Genomic DNA, 7,635 nt, shown 5'->3' with positions numbered 1-7,635 from the left:
TACTCACAGTGGGACACAGGAGGGGCCCAGAAGCTGTAGCCAAAGTCTCCTTTATTTGCTGTTGTCTCCTTAATCCACAAAGGCAATGTTGCTGTGTTGGTTTTGCTTCCCTAGCCAACCGCAGTGAACTTGCGCTGCTCCTTTTCGGTGGCACAAATGCAGATTTTGTTTCTGCAAAACTCCCAGGCTTCAATTTGTGACGGGAGTTCAAAAGTTCAACAATTAAAAGAGTTTCAGCAGGCAAGAGAAGAAGGAGCAACTGAGTGAATCAGACACTCAGAATGGGAAACAGTACATTCACAGGGTTTTGTTTTTAGAAAACCAAAGGCAAGGACAAAGAATAACACTAAGCATTTACATAGTGCTTCATTCCAGGAGTATTCAGAGTGTTTCACATACATTAGCTCACTAATTCCTACAATGGTTGCCTCAACCTTTAAAGGATTCTCACACATGCCTTCTAACCGAAGTGCATTGGGATTAAACCCAAACTTTGCTGGATCACTTGTTCTGTGAGGTCAAACAAAACCCTACCTCCTCATTACTTTCTGAAACTACCTTGCAGGTAAGGAACAGTAATAAGAGCACAAGAAGAGCCTGCAGGATCAGGCCAATGGGCAATCTAGTCCATCATCCTGTTCTTATAGTGGCCAACCAGCAAATGAATATATGGAGATGTCAGATATGGAGCAAGTCAGTGTAGTCTGTCATTATGTACTCAGATAGATGCTGCCCACAGCAGAGGATTTTGCTAGCCCTGATTGATACTTGCAGTGCTGGCCCAAGACATTTTGGCACCTGAGGCAGACTCCAAAATGGCACCCCTCCATGCCAGGCATAGGAGCCGACTCCTATGGGCCAAGCTCCCTTTGGCTGCCCCCCAATAAAATATTTGAAGGGCCTGCCACTCCCAAAGTTGATGGGTATTGTCATTCAAATGGTGTGGGTGAGCCCCATCATGTGATCAGTTATGTGGGGTGGGGCTTACTTAGCCTCTCCTCCCCAGTATTTTATTCAAGCTGGCACCCCTGCTGTCAGGGAAGGGGTGAGGGGCGACCTACATGAGGAACAAGGGAGAAAAGAAAGAGTCACACCAGGATCTGCTGCCTCTGTGGAACCTGCCACCTGAGGTAGTTACCTCACCTTGCCTCATGTGTGGGCTGGCCCAGGAAACCTGAGGCCCTTCAAATGGAGAAAGATCCTGGGATATTCTGCCTTCAAAGCATGTATTCTACCACTGGACTACAGGGCCTCCCCTTCATTGTCATAATGGCAACACTGTGATAGGTAGGTACAGAAGGATGTGTCAGTTTTGGTTCTCTCAATTTCAAAACCGCAAATTCAGTTCTCTGCATTTCCGCAGCAATTTGTGAACTTTTTAAAATAAAAAAATCTTCATGAAAATTCATCAGCATTTTTGTGTGAATTTCACTTGTTAAAACACATTTTTTTTGACTAATGTACACATTTTTACAAACAATTTCCCACAAAATAATGTATTGTTGCATGTCATTTTCACTAATATATTGACTTCTATGCATATTTCCCCCATATATATCCATTTTTGTAAACACTGTTTGGTTGGAGAATTGCATCACAAAATTTAGTTAAGTGTGACTTTTGGCTGTCTTTCAGTTTGAATACAGTTTCAGAAAGCGCAACTCTGATGGATTTGGCTTTAAATGCAAACTGAGTAGAATTTCTTCCGCATCCCTAATGACAGATAATCTCCCTCTGCATCTTTTTTTTATTTTAAAAAAGACCACAAGCAGCAAGGGAGGGAGGCATTTGCTGTGGACAATTCAGAAAGTCATCCTTTAGCTGTGAAAAATAATTACAACCATGACTCAATGTTGTTGCAAGAGAACGCAAAGGAAGCCACATAAAAGAAAAGCTAAAATAATGGGGAAACCTGAAATATTTTAGAAGAATCCAAACTACTCAAGGAAAGTCATGGAAGGTGAATCCAAAAGGAATCACGCCCAACCAAACACAACATTTTGCTATCAAATTTAGGAAAGACAAGCCTCCCTGAAGGAATATTATCAACTCACTGCAGTTTCAATGCGTAAATGTCAAGGAAAGCTTATTTTAGATAAAATAAAATGATCCTTTGCACTAAAGAAAGGTCATGGCAATATTTTTGAAAAAGGTTACATGGATCTACTTCATAGGTAAAATAGACATCAGTGTCAGCCTTTCCACTGACCTTAAAGGGAATCAAACTCAGGCTGCAATTTAGGAGGAGTTGAATCTTCCTACCACCCCCACTTTATTACTTTTCTACCACAAGATATTATATGCCAAGTAGGGCGGTACACACAAACAACTGGTTCATCTAAAGTGAAAGAATGTGCCCTACAATTAGACATGGGATGGTGACCCACATCAGACAGCTGATTTTGGACTACCATTAGAGAGAGAAGTAAGCTGTCAATTATTTACAATATTATTAGATTTTTATTTCAGCTGTGGTGATGTCAGGGACTGGGCAGAGGAGGAATGGTGGAGACTGCCTCCCCACCCTGACCCTTCCAGGGAGGAGGAAGAGGAAGGCAGTATAGATTTACAACAGGGGTTTGAGGGAGGTCACAGCTCAGAAGCAGATGAGAGAAAAATAATGGGAGAGCCAGAACAATCCCGGCTGACACGCTGACATTAGAAAGCATTCCAGACTTTCCATCTCTCAGAACTTGGCAAGCCTTAAAAGTTGGAGAGCAAATTGCTCAAAGACAGAGGGCACCTAGAAGCACCCATAGAGGAGGTGATGAGAATGACAAATGAGGAAGAGGGAAGATGGGGGGGGGGTGGAGATTCACTTGGGACAACGCCATTATCCAAGAGGCTGGGTTCTATAGCCTCTCTCTGTAAGGATTGAAATAATAAAGGACGGTAGGAAACTTTTCCTTGTCTTTATACTTTCCTGGGCAACCAGGTGGGAGCCACTGACAGCATCCTGACAGGCACCATTTTTATTTTCTGCTCTGACACATAAACACCCTGGGTTGCCTCGCACAGGGAAGCATTTTCAATCAGCAAAGGGATTTTTAAATTAGTGTGGGTATGAATTAAGGACACACTTGAGTCCATGCACGCATGTGTGCGTGTGCAGGTTCTACATGGAAAGCTGCTCCTGTTTCATGGCCCCAAGCCATCTCCCTAGGTTGGCAGAAATGCAGTCAACCTACCTCATTTGATGTGGCAGAGAGTGACAGCATCAATAAAAGGTCTACCTAGAATACCACAGTGTGTGTGGCACAGCTACTGCATTGTCACCTGTGTGTCACATCCTGCATTTCCCCCTGACATAACAATGCTTCCAGGATGTGGCTGTGGTTGAACATGGAAATCAAATGTAAGGAAAACAATTTTCAGTCACCCCATCAGATATGCTGTGCTTGGATTAGACCACACAGATTTGCTTTGAAACATTCACAATGTCTCGTGGAAGCTAACCGTAATAATTCAGTAATAACTGAACCCACCCTATTCCAAGGATAACATTATGTCATGACTAACCTAAAGGGACTGGTCACTAATGTCTCAATAGATTTTCCAGAGTAAGACATAGTGAGCTAAAAATGGTCTGAAATCTAGCAGCCTAGAGGGGTTTCTTCAGTTCCCATGACTACACAAGATTACAGAAAGCACTGAGACCTGGCCTATCCAATTCATTCTACATGAGCCAGTGAACAGCAATTAGATGCTAAACGTTGCTGACTCGACCCACACAGGATGATGGACTTGCACCAAAGTCTTCTAGGCACCAGACTTCATTTATTTCATTTATCCCGCCTCTGCCCAGCTCAAGGAAGCTTACAACAAAGATTAAAACCTCCAGACAACAACAACAAAAACCAGGACAAAATACAAACACCAAGCACCCCCATGAAATTATAAGGAATGTAATATTCATAGCAGCAGAAGCAAAACCTCATTACAGGGGCAGAAGATTCCATTTTGCTGCTTGAGATGTCAAGTTTTGAACCTGGGTTTTTTTTTTTAACATGCAAAGCATGTATTCTACCACTGAATTACAGCACCACACCCTATTGGAGGAAGGGCCACAGTTCAGTGTTAGAGTTTCAGCTTCCCAGCAGAGGGTCCCTGGTTCAATCTTCATCATCTCATGGTAGGGCTGAGAATGTCCCTGGTCTGGATCCCTAGAAAGCTGCTGTTAATCAGTGTACCATAGGTGATACTGAGCTGGATAGACTGCAATTGGCCTGACTCAGTATAAGGCAGATTCCTATGTTCCAGTGTACTTCCCTTGCATACAAAGACAGGCTCCGGTGGATTGAGCAGACAAGAACAATAGTGGGACCAATGGTCAAGGAGGTGGTTTTCTCACGTTGTAAAGGGAACTGAAGGGAAGACGGGGCTCATCAACCTGGGAAGGCAGCCCATCTAGGAGAAGGAAAACTCTGGTCCTAAACTTCCTCTGCTTTGCAAGAGAATGCTCTCCCGGGGAGGCTCACCTGGTGCCTTCATCATACATCCAATGTCCTTTAAAAGTGCGTTGGGGGGAGCTATTGGGTTTTTGTTTTGATTATGTACTTTGTGGTTTTATATTCTGATTTTATTCTGTGAACCACCCTGAGACCTGCAGATATAGGGCAGTACAGTCGTACCTCGGGTTACATATGCTTCAGGTTACAGACACTTCAGGTTACAGACACTTCAGGTTACAGACTCCGCTAACCCAGAAATAGTACCTCGGGTTAAGAACCTTGCTTCAGGATGAGAAATCGTGCGGTGGCAGCAGGAGGCCCCATTAGCTAAAGTGGTACCTCAGGTTAAGAACAGTTTCAGGTTACGAACGGACCTCCAGAATGAATTAAGTTATTAACCCGAGGTACCACTGTATACAAAGAATAAGAATAAGAATAAGAATAAGAATAAGAATAAGAATAAGAATAAGAATAAGAATAAGAATAAGAATAAGAATAAAGGTATCTTCAGGAGAAGAAAAGGCTAGGGAGAAAGCCCTACACAAATCCAGAGTGGCGTCACTCAGACGGTTGGATGGCACCTTCTTCCAGCAACTCCTGCAACTAAGCTTGTGCCCAATGTATTGCTCTGCTTTCCTTTGGACCACACCAGCAAGGCTGAGAGGGGGGGTCATCTAGCTCCAAACACACTGCCCAGGGAAGGTCACTTCACTCCTACTGATGCAGCGGTTTGACTTCACCCCTGAAGGTACACTCCATTGTCTCTTGACAATGGATGGAATGTTCCAATGTACAAATCTTATGGGCTTTAGTTGCACAACTATAGGAGTAACATTTTCGTGGGACTGCTTTATTGCAAAAGAGTTGTGCTGAGAACAAAAAGGAGGAGTATATAATTTGTTACATTAAGATTGCTGAAACTTCGAGCAGCTAAGAAGGAATGTGTAATGACCAAGGATGCTGCCCCTGAGCTTGGCTAGCCCATTTGCACCTTTCACAGCTCTTCTTTGTTCTCCCTCATTAATCCCAAATGATTTTAGACACGGCCCTTTATGTCGATCAGTAACCATGGAGAACATTTGACTTTCAGTTCTCATCTTTGTACCTCAGCAGAAAAAAATTTCAAAGGGTTTCTTTTTTAATTTTTTAAATGATAATATTTAAGTCTCCTGGTCTTTAGGAGGGGTTCCAAGTGGCTACGTACCATTTATCATTGGATAAAGCAAATGTCACCTCACCAAGCAGTCAGTGGTACAGAAAATCAGCTTCACAATAGGACAAAAAGATAAATGCAACCCCGGTATCACTATAAAGCAATCAAATGCATGACCCATATGATGTGCTGGCCAACAACACATTTTCTCAGGTACAGAAAAGATGAATTTTACAATAACATTATGATTCTGCCTCCTGCACCCGCTGTAATTTATCTGAATATTGCATCACTCATTTAGCAATATTAGTGTCTTAATTTTGACGAGAAGCTCAGAACCTATGCAGAGCATAAAATCCAGTTAAGCCCCATTAAGACCTTTTGATAATGTGAGAAGATTTCTAGTGTGCACTTAACTCACTTGCAGGAAATGGATAGGAGCAAAATACGTTTAATCTTGGATGGATTGTGCCTATCATCTCTCTTGTTCTGATTTCACTAAAAGATCTTTTCGAAAACTCTGCAGCTCAAAAAGGACTGTGCAGGTTCTGTCCTTCATGAAGAACTTCTGCTCAAAACAAGTCATGTTTCAATCTAAGTCCACATTTGATTATAGTTCCTTAGAAAATATTTGAGTGCAACTGAGACCTTTTTTTTTTTATTGGCGTAGGCCAGACTGGGGAACCAGACGTAGCCAGACTCCAACTCCCACCAGCCCTTGGCAGCATGGGCAAGAGTAAGGGATGATGGGAGTTGCAGTTCAGCAAAAATATCTGGCGGGCCTCAGGTTTCCCATCCAAGTCATGAGCTTTCATAGACCTGAATCAGTTTCATGCATCTTGAGGAAGTAGACTTAGTACATCTACAAAAGTTCATGCCATTGTAAGTTTTGTTATTCTTTAAAGGTGCTGCAAGACTCTCTGTTGTTCTTTTAAAAATAGTACGGTAGGGAGAGTCATACTGGTTTATTAATTTCTTATATCCGCTTAGTGTATCCCAAATCCCAGGAACTAAATTGTCTGCTCCATTTCCAGATTGTGTATGTGTGGGTTTTTTGTTTTGTTTTTGTTTTTTAAAAAACACCCCTGAATAAAACTCACAACTTCTACATAAGTTCCTGGGCAGTTCAAGGACATTAACAAAGTTTGCAGAAAGAGTCTCTTCCCTCAGTGTTGCCTGCCCTTATAGCTGAGAAGATTGAGAAAGAATTCCAATGAAAGTGGTCCAAAAGAGGGTTCTAAAATGTTTGTCATGTAAATCCAGCATGTCAGGATTTTCTTCAAAAGCCAGTCCTCTCATAAATAGTTTTTTATGGGGGTGGGGGATAGATAGTTGCCTCACTGTCTACTCAACCAGTATCTTCATTCCTTCAATTTTATTTCCTATTGCAGCAATCAGGAGTTTAGCTTTCCCCTGCAAAAAAGCAGAAAACGAGGAGGAGTAAAAGAACGAAAAGGACACCAGGCACAATGCCTTCTCAATCGGAGTTGCCACTAGAAGCAAATACTGTAAGGAGTGTCCTGCTAGGCTGATGAACAGCTCTGAGGAAGAGGTGTTTGCCAAAGCTCATAGTTACTTGAGAGGTGTCGTTAGTAGACTGTTGGACGAGGACCTGGGATGCCAGTGATCAACTAGTTCCTGAGCTCCCAAGCGGGTGGTAAATTCCATCTAAGGCTCAATATTGGCACAAGACTGATCGCCAACAAGTACCACAAAGGAAAGAACTTTAAAGAGAGAGCTGAAGAGGTTGCAAAACCGTTAAGAGGTCAACAGGGAGGGTCTGTGCAGCCTGCTTGGAGGATTCGACCTGTCCAGCATGCTTGGTCAGCCTGGGTCAGCAGATTCCCCTTCCTCCCCACAACCTTTCATGTGGAGGGGGGCTGTGGGGAGGGGACCACCACCTGATGACCCCAGTCCCCATTGGATGCATTTCCACCATGATGGTTCATCACAACCAGCTCTGTGTCGGCTGGAAAGTACTCGATTTGGGCAGGTGGCCTGCCACCCTTGTGTGGAGGCCAGTAGTGGGGC

This window comes from Podarcis liolepis (genome assembly GCF_965112155.1).
Source record: "Podarcis liolepis genome assembly, chromosome: 5".
Lineage (NCBI taxonomy): Eukaryota > Metazoa > Chordata > Lepidosauria > Squamata > Lacertidae > Podarcis > Podarcis liolepis.
Note: the sequence above shows the minus strand (reverse complement) of the source record.